Source organism: Protopterus annectens, chromosome 1.part0 (assembly GCF_019279795.1).
Source record: "Protopterus annectens isolate FY-2018-M chromosome 1.part0, PAN1.0, whole genome shotgun sequence".
In the NCBI taxonomy this organism is placed as follows: domain Eukaryota; kingdom Metazoa; phylum Chordata; order Ceratodontiformes; family Protopteridae; genus Protopterus; species Protopterus annectens.
In genome coordinates this window covers 1,907,882,799-1,907,901,937 of record NC_056725.1, presented here as the reverse complement: position 1 = coordinate 1,907,901,937, position 19,139 = coordinate 1,907,882,799, and positions in this window count along the sequence as shown.

Here is a 19,139-nt window from a genome sequence, read left to right as displayed (position 1 = left end):
TTCTGACTATGGTATAGATGCAATGTATCTCACATTTGTTTCATAGAAACACAGAGTATCCCAAATATTCCAGACTTATTTCATAGAAATGCATACTAGCCATGGAAGGCCAGAATGTTTAAGCTGAACAATCAAGAGTAAGCTACTTTCAACAATAGACAGCTCCCCAATAGTTACACTTTGCTTTGTGCACCTCATCTGATTGTGATAAAAAAATAATACTTTTGTACATCTGATCACAAGAATAAGGGTCAAAGTCAATAATTAATGAGGGGCAAAGACACAGACTTCTCTTATTTACTTAAAAAAGTTGCTAGGTTTACATTTTTGCATTTGCATACTTTTTCTGAAGAACCTGAAGTCTGAAACTCAAATCTCTGTCATTATTTACTGGCTACAATAATAGGTTTACAGGCAAGTACTAGGCTAGCTGCCTTTATTGGAAATGTTAAGCCTAGCCAATTTCCCTTTTTGTACTTGAAGTAATCAATTCCATTTGTTTATAGATTAGTCTTACTCATCTCATGGCCGATAATTATATGTTAACCCTCATGAGAATAAATGCGATTATATCACATATGATTTGAGGAGATCCATGCATGGGATAAAGAATTTATGAGGTGGCTCTGTCCATTAGTAGTGCAGGAGACAATCCTGGGGTAATTTCTTTGTTTTCCATCCATAGAACTAAGTTGAGCTTGAAAGAGGATGGGATGAACTTTGTTTTATGTGGATGGGGGGGGGGGTCTGTTCCACAACAATGATATTCTCTGTGAAATATACCTGTCCCTTCAAAGTATTCTGTTGATATTGCAGAAGAGGTTTAGATCCATAGACTGAGTGTTTCTGATGCCATTTGCTTGATAATGTGCAGTAACTCCATCAGTAGTGGGTCAGAAGATGCCTTGCATGCCAGACACAGATCATTAGCAGTCTGTAGGATACTATGTACTATTTAACTGTAGCCTCCAAACAGACTTCATGCCTCATAAATGGAGAATAGCAACAGTCATCCCACTGCACAAAGATGGGCCATCTACAGACCCTGTAAACTACAGACCCATAAGTCTCACTAGTCTTATATGTACAGCCATGGAAATAATTATCATGGAGATGATCAACAGAGATATAGTAAACCTCCAGACACTAGATCCAACCAAATTTGGTTTTGTCAAGGGCAGATCATGCCTACTCAACTTGTTGGGCTTCTTTGAGAAGGTAACCAGAGCAATGGATGAGGGAAAATGGTTCACACTGCCTACCTTGACCAAGCCAAGGTATTTGACACAATACCCCACTTGGGCATTGTTGACAAACTCAAGAGGTTAGGTACAAATTCGTATGTCACCCAGTGGATAACCAACTGGCTAACAGACAGGACCCATGAAGTTAGAATTGGGGAGTTCACCTCTACAAAGAGGCCAGTCACAAGTGGTGTCCCTTAGGGATCAGTCCTTGGACAGCTCCTTTTTGGCACTTACTTCTCAGAAGTTAAGGCCAATGTCAGTAGTCTCTGGCTGACCAAATCTGCAGATGATTGCAAAGTAGGAGCTGCCATTGAATCCCACACTGATAGAAATGTTCTCAAGATGGGGCTAACACAGACAAACAATTGGTGTCAGAGCAATGGAATAAAACTAAATGCCAAGAAATGCATAATAGTATCCTTTGGGAAGTCATCCATCCCTGCTAACTATCATATTGACAACACATCCCTAAGAGTTGACCCAGAAGTCAGGGACTTAGGGACACACATAGATAGTAAGATAGTAATCTAGCCTTTGACCATCATGTGTCTACAGCAGTGAGGAAATAATTCTATAACTGCACGAAAATAAAATTGCCAAAGATTCCAAAGACAACCACAAAGCATTCTATAACTATGTCAAGAATCTAAATTGCAATGCTCAGATCTGCTCTGAACTAAAACAGAATGGCATTAAATATACTGATCCGAAGGATATTGTCAATATCCTGGCAGATAGATTCAGTGCCAACTTCACCCCTCTCACCCCTAAATGGCCCATCTCAATACCGAAGATTGCCAAATTCCAGTAATAACGCCACAAGGTACAAACGCACTCTCTAAAGGCAAGAATACAGCATCCATGGGACCAGATGACATCCCGGGCTGTGTACTACATGAACTACAATATGAACTGGCACCTCACCTAAGTGTCATGTTTAATCATAGCCTCACCTCAGGTTTCGTGCCCACTGAGTGGCGCAGAGCTACAGTTATCCAAATCCACAAGGGGATCCACCTTGGATCCCGGAAACTACCGTCCCATCAGTCTGACAAGCCTTATCTGCAAGGCCATGGGCGTATTATCATGGAACTTATAAACAAAGACATTGGCAACCTTCAAACACTGGACCCCACCCAGTTTGGGTTTGAAGGGCCGATCTTGTCTCCTGAACCTGATTGACTTCTTTGAATCAGTCTCCAGAGCCATGGACAAGGGTAAGGTGGTCCACACAGCCTATCTAGACCTTGCCAAGGCCTTTGACACCATCCCCACTCTGGAATCATAGATAAACTTACTAAGTTGGGCATTAATCCCTATGTCACCCAATGGGTTGCTAAATGGCTTACTGATAGAACCCACACTGTAAAAGTAGCCGACTCCAAATCCAGCTCCAGACAAGTGACAAGTGGAGTACCTCAGGGTTCAGTCCTGGGACCGCTCTTGTTTGGCATCTACTTCTCTGAAGTACAGGTCAACACTAAGGGACTCTGGCTAACAAAGTTTGCAGATGACTGCAAACTGGGAGCCATTATTGAATCCCCAAATGATGTGGATACTCTACAAAAGGGCCTTACAGAAACAGATGCTTGGTGCCAGAGCCATGGGCTCAAGCTCAATGCCAAGACCTGTATTGTTATCCACTTTGGGAAAAAACATGTATCCATGAATTACCATATAGGTGGCAGTACACTAAACACAGAAAGTGTGATAAGAGACTTAGGGACACAGGTGGACAGTGGTCTCACCTTCGATAACCACATCGCCACAACAGTCAGGAAATCCTTCTATGTGACACACCTCATCACGAAGGGCTTTTCATCCAGAAAAAAGGAGGTCATTATCCCACTGTACTCATCCCTCATTAGAACCATTATAGAATACAACGCCCCATTTGGTATGTACCTCTCAAGACATCTGCAACAACTGGAAAGGCCTCAGAAATACCTCACTAAAAGAATCACAGGCCTAAATTAAAAAACTCCAGCTATACTCTGTCATATCATCTACTCAGAGCGATCTCTGCTTAACATACAAGGCCATGTCAAACCCAGAGCTGTTGGACATGCTACATAAAGAAATCCCAATCCCTCAGAGCTACGCTCCAGGGATCTAAACCTTGTCATCACAATAAACAAAACATGCTGGAGGGATAGGTTCCTGACCCAGAGACTCCCCAGACTCTGGAATAGATTGCCCATACATGTCAAGCAGAGTGCCTCTTTGGACCTCTTCAAGAGGAACCTTGACGATTGGATGGGAGAAAGGAAATTCACCCCAGGGATGACGTCAGTCACCCTGCTAGACAGGGGTCCAGGAAAGTAAATAATGTGGGAAGAAATAGCCAGGGAATTGTTATGGCTAGGCTTGTATAGGCCCTAGGGCTGATAGCCTAGTACCAACCTATGAACCTATGAACCTATGAACCTATGTTGTGCAACTTATAAATAAAGGTATGACATCTAAATCCAAGGAAGTCATTGTTCCACTGTATTCGGTATTCATCAGACCTATCATTGAGTACAATGCACCCTTTGGAATGTACCTAACCAGGCATATCCAACAATTGGAATGTCCCCACAGGTTCATCACTAAAAGAATACATGGCATAAGTAAAATGTCCTATACAGACCGCCCCAAGGCCATATCCCTGTATTGTCTCCTACAGGCTTTTGAGGGGAGATCTGTGCCTGGCATACAGGGCATTGTCAGAGCCCACTCTGATGGACCTCTTGCATATCCACAAAATAAACAGAACCAGAATTACCTGTTCTAAAGACTTAAACCTTGTCTGTGATACAAATAGGACCTGTTGGAGAGACAGATATGTATCCCAGAGACTACCCCTTCTATGGAACAGACTCACCATCCATGTGAAGCAGAGTTCCTTTGTAAACCAAGTCAAGTGTAACTTGGACAATTGGATGGGGAACAGGAAATTCATCCCTTGATTGACACCTGTGTCTCTAATGGACACATGCTACATGTAAATGTTTCATCTCCCAGGCCTCTCCTTACACTTATCAGGGGTATCAGAACTGGTCAGAGATTTGGGAAGCATGGCTAGGCTTAAAAAGGCCCTTGTGGTTGTTAGCTTTGTAAACACCTATGAACCTATGAGTTAGTGACAGGGCTTTCATTCAGACCATGGGGGACATGTTGTTTAGGCCTTGTATCCTTTTAGTTAGATATTTCTGTGGATATTTCATTTGGTGCACGTGTCTGGACAAATACATGACAAAGAAGGCATTATATTCATTGACTGGCCTAATGAAGGCTGAGTAAAGGGGGACAATGACATCCCTAGATCTAGAAGCAATCCCTTTGTTTATAAGCTGTGCCATATAGAAGGACTTTCTTACAATAATAGACACATGTTGATCAAAAATTAGGTCACTGTCTGCATCATTTCCCAAATCCTGAACAACCAGGCCACCTCTTAGGGGTGTATCATCAATGTGGTAGTTTACCTGGGTAGATGACTTCACAAAGTATGCAATAACACATTTTTTAACATTTAATTTCAGAGCATGATTTTGACAACAGTTATTTGTTTGAGACACCCCTTCCTGTAGGATGGTGAAGTAATTTGGGAAGTCAGTGACTGCTCCTATGATGCAGTCATCTGCAAACGTAGTCATTCAGAGCCCTTTGGCATTTTCTTTTACTAACAAGAGAAGAGGTCTCAGCACAGAACCCTGGAGGAATCCACTGGTGACTGGTCTCTTCGTAGAGGTAAATTCCCTTATTCTGATTATCTGCATCCTATCTGTGAGCCAGCTGTTAATCCAGTGGGTGACATAGGAGGTTATTCTCAATTTATTTAGTTTTTTTAGTATGCCTGAGTAGGGAATTGGGTGATTTGGCCAGGTTGAGGTATGGAGTATTAACCATTTGGTCTTCATCCATTGCTTTGGTGACCTTTTCAAAAAAATCCTCCAGGCTGAGTAGGCATGTCATGCCTTTGATGAATTCAAACTGAGACATGTCCAGTGTTTGGAAGTGCATCATGTCCTGCTTGACTAATTCCATAAGTCTTTCCATGGCTTTGTATATGAAGTTGGTCAGACTTATGCATCTGTAATTGCTTGGGTTTATGAAAGGTCATCCCTTATGCAGGGAAATGACTATAGCTGTTCTCCATTCACTTGGTACAAAACTTGTATGGAGGCTGTGACTGGACAGGGTTGTTAGGGGTGTGGCTAAATCGTGCTTCATGCTTTTTAAGATGCATTCAAGGATATTGTCAGAACCAATGATGTGGTATTTTTAACTTTTGATAGCATTTTTAGGGTTTGGGGTCTTGTGTGATAGCAGGAGGAGAACCAGTTTCAGGTTTATCTTGAGTGGACAGATGAAAGTGAGAGAGGGGTTAGGTTACTGCTAAATTTATAAGTCAGTAGGTTCGCAATATCTTCAGCCTCAATACAGGTAACATCTTTCACAATCAGCTCAGTGCATTGCTGCATTCAGCTTTTGTTTAATATGAACATAACTAATGGATGCCTTGTGATTGTCTTTTGCTTGGGTAATTATTTTAGCTTCAAACGTGGCTTAGGTGGATTTTATTATGCTCCTAAGTTGTTTGTTTATTTTGGTGACAAGGTCTCTAATGTTCTGGGAATTACTTTTCCTACTTTTTAATTCTTTTCCTTCTATTGTAAAGCTTTTTGATATTATGTTCCAACACACACACACACACACACACACACACACACACACACACACACACACACATACATATATCGATAGATAGATAGAGAGAGAGAGAGAGAGAATTGCAATATGTGTATAGAGAGAAAGAAAACCTACTGTAATTTAATTTACAGTGATTTTTTTTTCTACACAGACACAGAAATATGCCACTACTTGTGGATGGTGTTAGTATGCAACATAGTGGAATGGACAGTTGTGGGCAGCAGCAGCTTTTTATACTAGGAACACAACACACCTATGGACAACATTTATATATGGAAAAATCTGCATAAACATCTAAAAAGGGTACCCACAATAAGCATTTCAGTGGAAATATTGCCCTCCACATAGTGTGGTTTCCAAAGGAAGCTAAAGAAATGTAGGTGGTATTATAATATACAGGTAGTATACTGTCTATGCAAACCAGCTTCTGTAAACACATAGTAGGAGCACTACAGTCATGTACATATTGAATACAGAGCTTAAAACTGGTACAAAACAAATTATATGACTCAGAATATAATGACAGGAATAACTCAGGCATCTTGGCTTCAATTGGTGGGCCAAACACCTGTAAAAGCTACTGCAAGAAGGGAGGAGTTATGAGGCTATGTTCTGTTCATTCCTTTTCAGAAGAAGCATAGAGACAGAGTTGTAGCTGAGGTGGGGAAGACGGGGCAGCTGCTTCACATGCAAGTTGTCAGAGTGGGTGATTGGCAGTAGAGGCATTTGCAGACAGGCACGAAAATCTTCAGTTGATGCTAGATTCACAGGTTCATAGATGTTTGCTAGTCTAATGACAACAATGGCCTTTTTAAGCCCAGCCATGAATCCCAAATCTCTGACAAGTTCTGTTACCCTTGATAAGTCTAAGCAGGGGCTTGGGAGATGAAGCATTTGCAAGCAGGTGCCTGGGGAGATGAAACATTTACAGGCTGTGTTTGTCCATTAGAGACATAACTGTCAAGCCAGGGATGAATTTTCTGTTCCCCATCCAATTGTCCAAGTTACACTTGAATTGGGTTAGGGAGAAACTGTGCTTCACATGGATGTGGAGCTTGTTCCAGAGATAGGGCAGTCTATGGGATACCTACCTGTCTTTCCAGCAGGTCCTATTAATATCTTAAGCAAGGTTTAAGTCTCTAGAATGGGTAATGGTGGTGCTATATGTTTTGTGGATATGCAAGTAGTTTGTTACAGTTTAAAGAAGACCTTTGTTGCCCTCAATATGGAGTTGTGGGGGCAGAGCAGGGACCTGCATAGGATGCTGGAAGACATAGCTATGGCTATATATAGCGATGATGAGCTGTTTTGAGGCAGGCCATTCTTGCATCCTCATAGCCTCAGTTAAGTGAGAGCCATCAACAGTGCCCAAAGTAGGTGAATGTGCAGGCTAAGAGGGGGCATCACAATTTGATGAAAGAGTATGGAGATGACTAAAAAGATGCTCATGTCTAACAGGTCACAATGGTCTTTTGAATAATCCTAGTAAAGAAGGGTTTGTGATTCTTATTACTGTCAACCCATCCTCTGTGAGCAGCAGTGCTGGCTCCCAATGTCACTGTTCTGTTATGTCTCCACCATAAGCAATTCGAACTTGTGAAAATTCGAAATTTAGAAGTAGACCCATACCCAGATATACATACAGCTGATACCTGCTAATATGCAGTAATCTGAGTAGTATGAACATATGTGTGTGTACCATATTAAACAGTGTAAGAGAGAACTGATACTGTTTTATACATAATACTAATACAGACGATTATGACTGGCTCGCAGTCTATAGAGGGGTGGTTAAAGTCTCACATGAATAGGGTATTTGGTTGGATGGTGAGTGCCTGTAGTAGATCTAGTTAAGAATTGTGAGCTTCGTAGGCCATAGATAGTGACCTGCAACTGCCCAGGACATGGTATGGAACCTTGTCTATGGAGACTTGGATGTGCATGAACTCCAGGACATCACCCTGTTTAACCAAGCTGGAGGTGTATCTGTTGCTAATATAGATTAAGACACCTCCACCTTTAGCCCCTGTCTGTACTGCTGTTGGCATTGTAGCTTTGTACTGCCGGAGTACTTTCTGCGGCTTTAAACCAAGTCTCAGTAACAGCACAGATGTCCACATTCTTCAGCCAGAGAAGAAAGCTTGTAGATTTTGTCAAATGCCAATAATTATTTTAAGAATGTGCACCACAGGGTGTTTATATGGTACTCCATGTCATCAAATAAAACCGTATACAAGCCGAAAAACTTTGCAGGTGTACTACTTTCCAGGCATTGAAATTTCTTTGACCATTAAATATGCAAATTTGCATCCTATTCGCAGGGTCTGATTCCAAAACACTTGGTCTCAATGTAAGTGACCAGTTACACATATAGCAGGTAATTTGGAATCTGGTCCCCAATGTCAGTCTATTTATAGATAGGCCTTGCACAGAACTAAGTCATTTATACTGAGAGCAGGTCTTTCAGAATCAGAGCAGACTTAAACTTAGAGCAACTCTTTTGGAAACTGGCCCATAATTGTGCAAATAGTTATGAATAGTATTTATAATTATTCAAATATTTCAAAATGGAGTGACATCTACTAACTTTTTTGCAGGGAAATGAAGAACACATTTGCATGGAAAGGCTGCAGTGATAGTTGGGGTCCATTTTTTAAGGTTACATAGCTATTGATACTCAATTACATAATTATAATAATTACATTTACATATTCTCACGTTACTTGTTCACTATAAAATTACTAACGTATCTGGCTGACATATTAATTCCACCACTGTGAAGAGGACCGTGCATTAAATAACTTGTATATTTTAACTTATTTTGTAACTTTTATAGCATTTGAAATATATACATTTGTTTACAGGTAAGTTGGAAATATGCATTATCAGGAATTTAGTAAAGGTGAAACCTCGCTGTAGGAAGTCTATAGGTGTCAGGAGGTGTGAAATTACACTCAGGATAATTGTGAAGGAAGTAACCATAAATGTTGCCAAGGGACATTCTGCAGAATTTTGGACAGACATTAGAAGAATGCTGTGGTGTTTGTGATATATTTTTATAGTAATGCAGGTAATGATCAACCAGATATTTTTGGCAACATTTCTGGCATTGTGATTTGTGTACAGTTGAGATGAGAGGAATGGCACAGTGAGATAAGTGTTATTAGAGTTTGTACATTAATGCAGGTAATGATCAACCAGATATTTTGGGCAATATTTCTGGCCATGTAATTTGTGAGGACAGTTGAGATGATAATAATAATAATAATAATAATAATAATAATAATGTTGGTTAACCAGGCAGGCCCAGTGGACAGACAGTCCATTTTCAGGGGGCAACCTGCAACCAAAGTCTTGAACTGCTCAAGGTCATAAAATAGCAAACAAGGGCTGAAGGAATCAAGCACTGTACCTCAGAAACTACAGCTCACAACCTTAACCTGTTATACCACCTGCCATATGAAAGGAGAGAAATGGTGTTTTAAATGTCACTAATACTTTTACAATGATGCTGGCAATGATCAACCTGATATTTTTGACAATATTTCCCTGATTTTGTCATTTGTGTGCTACAACTTAAATTGAAATACTTTAATGTTTTGCCATTTGTTTGTGGTGGTGAAATAGTATTATACAGCCATCAGATGTCTTCTCTCTAGCTGCTGGATGTGGGCTGGGGTTGACTGCAAGAAGGTCACTGACCTTATCATTTATTCCATTTAAACAGTTACTATCTGTCTTTGCATTACCAGTGTGCATTTGTGAGAAGTATGATGGACTACTTACTGTGACACCTGATATGCACAGACAGAGTAGGTATAATTTCTGGAGCAGTCTACTATGAGTGAAAGCGACTAACTGCCTGCTGCTGGTGCTGCTGTTTGTTTATTATTTTGGCTTTGCAGAACTAATGTAATTATGTGCAATAATGTACAATATTTATTAATTCATTTAATTTCTCACTTATTTTATTTTCCATTTGTTGACTGGGGATATCTGGCTGAACACGAAAGCCCCTTTTCTGCAGAGGCCCATGGAGAAAAGTCCTATAACATGCAGTAAAATCAAAATCTTTTAAGTTATATATTAACAACAGACTACAATTAGAATACATTTTACAATGTCAAACTAGATAAGGCAGTAGCTATACATAAGGTAGTAAGACTTGTTATACTAATTGTATTTTCTCTTATAGACATAGTTAAATAAATAGATAAACAGTAGGTTAGATGTCAGAATAAAGAGTACTTACTAAGTTATTTACATAGGGTGGAAAGCAAAAGGCCAATTTAATTATGAGATATAAATTAAATGAGTGGTAAAAGAGTTAAGAGAGGCATAGGCAGCAGGTGGGATGGGTGAAGACAGAGTGATAGTTTTTAACACAGAGAGCAGACGTATAGTAGAAGAGGAAGGAAGCAGAGATGTTATATTTATCCTGGCGATGTACAGATGAACAGAGACAGGATGTTGGGAGGTGTTTTCTTGGGTGTGTTTTGAATGCCTTTTGATTTTCAAAGAAGCCTAAGAGCATGTGGGAGGGCATTCCAGAGGGTAGCTTTAGAGTCTGATGATAAGGAAGCTTTAGTGATAGAAAGGAGGAGTTTATCTTTAGAGTGAGAACCTTTGATAGGGTGTTAGTGTTGAAGCATACATTTTAGTGCTGGATACTTATCAGGATAGTTAGTATATTGGAGTATAGGCTAGTAGAAACTGACCGGAGTGGACATAATGTGGGTGTTCAGTCCAATTTAATTGTATAAGCTATCTATAATGACAATTAACTATCTATAATGACAATTAACATTTGGAGTATTTGCAACAAAATTACTGAATTTCATGCATGGCTCTTGCAACATAACCCTGATGTCATAGCTGTTACAGAAACATGGCTAAAGCCACATATGTCTGATACTGAAATAGTTCCAACTGGTTATAGTATCCTACAAAAAGACAGACTTCTAAAAAAGGGGGGGTGCAGCTTTAATCTATTGCAACTTTTTAACCATGTCATCCTTCCTTAAAACTATCCCAACCTTCAATAACATAGAAATCTTACTAGCATATGTGATGCCCATGCACTGGCCCAGCAATCAAGGAGCCTCAGTCCACACCACTAACACCAGTGAGGGGTGTCCATATAGGGAAAGGATAATAAATATACACGGTAAAGTACAATTTCTCTTAAGAACACATACAGATCACAGGCAGTTTGGGGCTGGTTTCTCCCTTTCTCTATCCAGGTCCCCAGTAAGACTCCCCACTGGCACAGCTATAGCGTCCAGATCTCAGCCTAGTAAGCAAGCTAAAACCTCCAGCACCCTCTCTGTCCAACCAGTGTTTCGTGTCCCTGCCCAAGTAGCTGACGCACACATGCTTTGAGATAAGAGTTATATACAACCACACAGACACTCCTGGGGAAGGTTGGCACAGGTTCTCCAGCTGTGTCCCTTTTACCCAGAATATATGGTAGAAAACACTGCCACCACCCACCAATATTTATCAGCTACCAAAAGGCCCTTATGAAAGGGTGTCCAATTGTACTGTTCAATATTATTATCCAAATGGTAAGTGCAACTGAACAGTTGAGGCTTATTTGGAGTGGCTTGGCCAGTATCACTATATGCATGCAATGTATATAGTGATATACATGCAATGTACTGTAGAGCTTAAATTATCTCTATATAAAATAGCCACAGTTGAAAGGTTTAAAAATAATTAATAATAAATAATAAAAACTCAAGACAATACTTCTTACTACACACTGCTATTCAAGAGTTGAGTGATCACAAAAAAATGCTTAAAATAATACAGTAGAATAGCTCTGACATCAACACAGAAAAACACTTAGTTTAATCGTCCTATTTCCTAGCTATTTCTAAAAGAAAACACAATTCTAAAATAAACTTGCATATAGAACACAGGCAGTGCTGGTAATGTTAGATGATCTCAAGACAAACTGCTAAATGCCCTCATTCTTTCTGTCCTTAAATTGATAACACAGATTAACTGATTCATTTCAGATTACATAATTTCTTTCTGGTCCCCAGGCTAACAGAAACTCAGAGGTTAATAGCTCTTTTGATCTTGCAGCTGGTCAGGAAGCCAGAGCAATAAAAGAAATTATATTTGTAAATTCTAGCCATTAACTCTGGCCTTAAAACAATAGGCAGAATGCTTCTCTCTAGACATCTCAGATCCGAGTTTTAGATCAAAGAATTTCACAATGCTTGACTTATCAGCTTTCTTACAGAGTGCACTGTTGTTACATTTTTACAGTTCCACATCTAACCGCATTTTCTTCCATTTAAGAGAACACGCCTGTGGCTTATATTAATATTTACAAATGACAGAATTATCTACAAAATTCTATCTGGCTAGGCTGGCAGACTTCACCTATCTTCACAGCATCATTGCACATTAACAGTAGTAAACACCTGTGCAGAGCAGTGCTATATATTCCACCAAGCCAAAACATCCCTGTGCTTGAAAACTTTCTATCTTGGACCACTCAAAATATATCCTGTGAAACTATCATTTTAGGTGATACTAACGTTAATTAACAAAATGTAATCTCAAAATCCCCAGATAACTATATTAATCCCCACAGGTATATACAACTTGTTTCAGGCCCAACACAAATCCCAAATAAACAACCAGAGGCCATCCTAGACTGGAGTCTTTTATCAGACCCACACAAATACGCTAATGCCAGTAGTCTCCCTAACCTCCAAAATGACCTTTAACCAGCCTACACACATAGAACCCATACTCAAATACCCAAACCCCACACATGTAGATTAGCTATAAATCTAATTAACTTCAACCAAATAACTTTCAATAACTCCCTAAAAGCTCAGAACTGGAACCCACAAAAAATATTACAATTAAAAGAAGCTGTTCTATTTTAATAAGATCTTCCTTGACACCCTAAATACTTTAACCCCATCAGGTTCAAAATAATACAACTCAATCATGCTCCTTGGGTCACAAAACCTACAAAACAAATTCTTGTCTCCAGAGACCAGGCTTGGAAAGAATGGCATAAAAACAAAAAACAAGCAAATTAAATCTATTTCAAATAACTTCTCAACAAAGCTAAGGCATTAGTTTGTTTGTGTCGATGAAAAGAAACTGTTGTTCACAACTATCTAGTTAGAGAAACAAAAAAATTGGAAATCAGTCAAAACGCTCCTTAATCCTAAGACCAGAGAGAACCCATCACCATACCTTGACAAAGACCCAGAAGAGCAAATAGCCCACATTTTTAATATCCACTTTACAGACACCATTCTCAAACTTGTCAACAAACCACCATCAATAACACGCAATCTCCTTAATAATATGACAAGAAATTCAAGCTCTATTTATGAGAATTCCAACTTGCATCCCTCACTTTACAAAGAAAACACTAGCAATACCCAAGAAACTCCAGTGTTCTTCCTAAAACTGATATCTACGTGTCTAATATTTAAACTACTATCTAAACATAGACCATGCTCCCTATCTGCAGAATAACCTCCCCTCTGAATAGTTAAAACTTGGTGTAAATGCATTAGTCTACACCATCAGTATTCTAATTAATAGATCCATCTCTGAATCCACAGTCCCTCAAATTTGGAAGAAAACTATCATAACCCCATTGCATAAGGGTGGAAATACTAACGAATTAACCAACTACAGATCCATTTCCATTCTCTCACCATTATCTAAAATACTAGAAAAGTGTATACATACCCAACTATTAAAGCTCCTCACAGACAATAATCTCTTAGCCCAAACCCAACATGGTTTACACCCTGCACATACTAATATTACAGCCTTACTTTCTTTCACTGATACCCTGAACAAAGCTTTGGACTCTGGCATACTGACATCAGCAGTTTTATTAGAGCTATCCAAAGCTTTCAACACTGTATCGCATACTAAACTAATCCAACAATTAGAAATATTAGGATGTACTGAACATACAATTACCTGGTTCAGTAGCTACCTGAATGATAGACAACAATCTGTCAGATGGCAAAGCGATCAGTCTAGTTATCCGGTTAATAAAATAGGAATCCCCAGGGCTCCATTCTTGGACCTTTACTTTTTAATGTATTTATAAATAATCCCCATACTGTCTCCCTACATAGTACTCTCATCCAGTACGCTGACGATTCTACCATTATATCCTTGGCCAGCAACTTCCCAGATATCCCCAAAATAACACAAAACACCTTCTCAAATATAAAAACACAGTTAAACAAAGCTCAACTACTACTAAATCCCAAAAAATCCAAACTACTGACATTCTCATCCAAACCACCCCCACAGGAATTCAAAAGCTACTCCCTAAATAATACTGAAATTGAAGTAGTGAAAACAGTTAAACTTCTGAGCATTACTATAGATGATAAACTATCATTGGAACAACACATTCTTAACACGATCCTAAAAGCAGGTAAACTATATAGACATAAACTGTACATGGATAAACCCACAAAAAAAATGGCAAATTCCCTCCTACTTCCCTCACTCTTTTATGGTTCCCCCATCTGTACCAACCTTTACACATCTTTAAACAATAAACTGCAATCATGGTATTATAAAACTGCAAAATTTGCCTCTGGACTGCAAAACCACACTCACCACTGTCACGCCATTAACAAATTGAAATGGTTAGAATTCCCACAATACCTCCAATGCACTCAATTAACTCTTGCTCATAAATTAATATACAACCCAAATAACTACCCATCATTCCATTGTATTTTACAATCCTACATCCCAACACAAAATCTTCCCACTACTAATAAACAGCTTCTTACAAACCCAATAAGAGAGCTGATCAAAGCTTATACTCTTACTCCATTGCAAAGCTATGGAATGCTCTACCCCCTCCATAACACATATTGAGTCTATAAAAACCTTCAAAGTCTCCCTAAAAAATCACTTTCTTAACAATCACATCTGTCCTTGTGTTCAGAACTCCAGGCCACCATAAACCAACACCAATGAGTTTACTGACTAGAATACCCCTTTTCTAGATCTACTTAAATATTAGCAAACAAACTGTACGTCTTTGACTTTATTTCAAAGAATATTAATCAATCCCCCAGATTTACGAAGCCCTTTATTACATGCAGGATTAGTCTAAGAGCTATTTTCGGCAATATGGCCAACGTGCGATCCAGAAACGAGCTCCCGGAATGTGCACTTGAACTCTTAGGCTAATCCTGCACGGACCAAGCTCCTGTATGCAAATTACCCTCATTTGCAGGTGTAAACCATGCAAATGAGGGTAATTTGCGATCCAGAAAGCTGGCAGCTGGCAGTGCAGGACGACTGCAGTCTGCAGAAATATACTCAGTTAGTAACCGAGTACAGTTCTGCAAACTATAAAACTGAGCTATGACAGCTCCAAATAAAGGCTGCATATCATTGAGGAAGCATGCCAATGACTAAGAAGAAGGCCATTGGCATTGCAAACTGTTTAAAAATAAAAAAACAACTTTTATTTTTTTTTTCACTGATCTCGGCTGTTTAAGCAAAGGGCAGTGGGATCGGGGGGAAAATAATAAAATAAACCTAAAATAAGCATTCTAACTAAAAGCAGTATTCTGCCACGCAAGTCAATGGCAGGCAGAAGACAACCTGGCCAGTGAGTAATGGTTGCTAAGAGGGGAGGCTCAGTGTGGGACATGTAACTATGCATTAGCAGGCAATCCTATGCAAATGAGAGGAAGGATAGTGAATCCCAGATTTCCCCAGGGTGTGAGACAGGTCCCAAGAGTGTAAGAGTATAAATAGCTGGGTGCAAGACTAGGTTATAGGTGACATCATGGGGGGGTGTCAGGCATACTGTAAGTGGACTGGAGCCCTGTGGCTCAGGTTTGCTCCTAGCATAGCACAGCTAAGCTAGGGGTGTGTCTAAACCTGCCTAGCACTCTTTACAAAGTGTAAGAGGGTGGGCGCGCCGCACACCAGGTTTTACGGGAAGAAAAAAGAAGTTAAACCAGGAAATAGCAGCTCTGTGCACATTTGAGCACTCCATTTGTGCAGCACGCACATGGGCTTAAACAGGGAGGCAATGGGAAGGGAAAACAGCAGTAGGAAGGTAATCAAGGAGAACTAGCTTAGCTGACAGGTGAAATGTATCAGAATCAGCCAATTACACAGGCAGCAGACCAGCCCAGCCCAGCATACCACTATAAACTATGCAAACACCTTTCCCCTTGTTTTTCCCAAAACCTCTGCACCACTGGTGTATATGAACAGGAAAATTTTACAAAATGAAAGCAAGAGAAAAAATGTTAGGGGCTGCTTTTGCTATCATAAACCAACATGTGCAAGAGGCTGAGGGTGTTGAGAAAGTGAATGCTGCTGAGCAACCCACAGTGAGGAGATGGAGAAGAGTGTACATACCCAGGGTAACCTACCAAGGGGTTCATGAGCTGGAGATAGTGGAGTGCTATAGGGTGGACAGGGACCTCTTACAGCAAATTGTTGAGCTGTGCTGGCCATGCCTCACACACAGAACTAACAGAGGGGAACCCATCCCAGTGGATACCAAGGTATGTGTAGGCCTAAGAATACTAGCTATAGGTACCTTCCAAAGGCCAACTGGGGATATGATGGGGATTTCACAGGCATCAGCATCCAGGGTACTCCACTAGTTCCTGGATGCCATGTCAGCACATGGTGAGCACGTATATTTCCCCATCACTCATGAGGCATTGGCCAGCAAAATGCGTCTCTTCCACCAAATAACAGAATACCCTGAGGTAGTGGGTGCAATAGACTTCATGCACATATGCATCAAAGCACCACCTGGTGAGTGGGGTAGGGTCTACATCAACCGCAAGGGCTTCCCCTCCATCAACTGCCAGGTCATGTGCGATGCCCAGGGCATAATAATGAATGTGTGTGCTGGCTGCCCTGGAAACTACCACGATTCCCACATCCGGCATCTGACGCAGCTGTACCAAATATTTGCCAATGGGGACATCCCACACAGTCACCTAGTGGGGGATGCTGGATACGCACTGAAACCATGCCTGATGATACCCATCAGAAATGCACACACACCCAAGCAAGAACTCCATAATGAGGCACACACACAAACACGAATCATAATAGAGTGTGTGTTTGGGATGCTCAAGTTACGGTTACGGTGCCTGGACACATCTGGTGGAACCTTGCAGTACTCACCAACTACATATACCCAAATTGTCCTCATATATGCCATGCTGCACAATAGGATCCTGCGGAAACAGCTGCAGCAGGAACAGCATGGGGCAGGGCCACACAGCCCCCCACCATTGCCAAGGCCTGCACGGGCACAAAGTGACTTGAAGGATGAACAACCTGAGCCTGCCCCAGTAGGCAGAAGGAGGCGTGCCCAGTATGCCCTGGCCTTGGCAAAGAGGCAACACATAGCACATGCACTGACACAGTAGGGACCCAGGGAAAGACACTTTTCTCTGACTCACACATACAATAAAAGGGATGCCAAACATGACACTACCTGTGCTCAACCATGTATAGGGAGTGTACTATGTGCATCCAACATGGGCAGCCCTGCAGCACCACCCTCAATACTGGGACACCCACAAGGTAAGTGACTCACACATGCCAGTTGGGGGGGTCACATACCTAACAACAGTTACAGCCAGAAGGATAGGTGTAGACAAACACAAACAAATGCTGTACTGTGGCCACTGAATGAGCCCTATGGGTAACCCCACCCACAGGCCTACACAGACAGACTACAGCAGGCCAGGCAGTTGTATGTAAGTTGTGAAGGCTAGGAAGTCAGAAAGCTAAGATCTGTAGTACACTGGTATGTCTTTAGCCAGCACAATAGGTAAGACTACAGACTGAAATGGAGTACCCGACATACCAGTACAGTCCTAGCAAATGTGTACAAGTGTCAGGTGTGCCCCCCCATCCTACGTACACTTATAGTAACAGTCAGGTGTACCCCCTACGCCTGTGTAGAAATGTAGAAACAGTCAGGTGTCCCCTCCCTCCCGGTATGTAGGAATGTAGCAACAGTCAATGCCAAATGACCGATGGATACCCTGCAGACACAGCATGCTACCTGTCGGTGTACAACACGAAGGTCAGCACCGCAGTACAAACTACCTGGACTTGATCCACACATGCAATACAGATGGCCATACTGGGCATGCTCACAGACTTAGAGGAATGAAGGCAATGTCAGTCAACAACATACTGAAAGGTCATACTGGGCATGCTCACACACTTAAACACATGAAGGTCATGTCTGCAAACACCAGTGGACCAGACATATCTGGCAGTCGCAGTTCTTAGTGCAGACACATGTCAGTATGCACCACTCCTGCCTTGCACACGCAGTGGATGGGAATACAGACATATATGTAAGGACAACACACTATAATAAGCCAGAGGTAGATGTGTGGAAGAGGGTGACCATGACAAGGAGCCATCCAAGCCTGTCCCACTCAGCACACAACCAAAGGGCCCCAAACACATGAGGTGCAGATGTCACTCACTGCAGATACTAGCCACCAGTATCTTTCAGCATGGCAGACTATGTGGTGCCTGTGTCAGCTGAGCAACATGACTGTACAAGGAAGTAGTCATCTAGTAGCTGTATACATGTACCTGTGACATATGACCCCGTGTGTGCCTGCATGTGGCATGTCAACCCCTAAATGAATGGGTTATGGCCCATGCACACACCGCCCTCCCCATAGCAGTATTATGACAAGCCTGCTGAGGTCATCCAATGTGAAATACACCTTTGGGAGAGCTGTAGCTCAGTAATCTCCATAGTGTGTCCTATAACTGCATACTGCTGTAGTGATAAACTAGTTAGGTAGTAGTTCTAACCCCAGACTTGGCAACTGTGTGTGTGTGTTTGTGTGCATGTCTGACTGTGTAGAGAGAAATGCTTTTTAGGCTACTCACACTCCGTACAATTCATATACTCAACTTTGGCAAGGCTGCTGATGTCACTCACCTAGAAATACACCTCTGGGAAAATCATAGCCCAGTAATCTCCGAAGCACATCCTGTAACTGTGTACTGCTGGGGTGTGATAAAGTGGTTAGATAAATGTTCTAACCCCAAACTTGGCAACTGTGTGTTTGTGTGTGAATCTGGTGTGTGTCTGACTGAGTAGAGAGCAATGCTTTTTAGGCTACTCACACTCCGTACCAT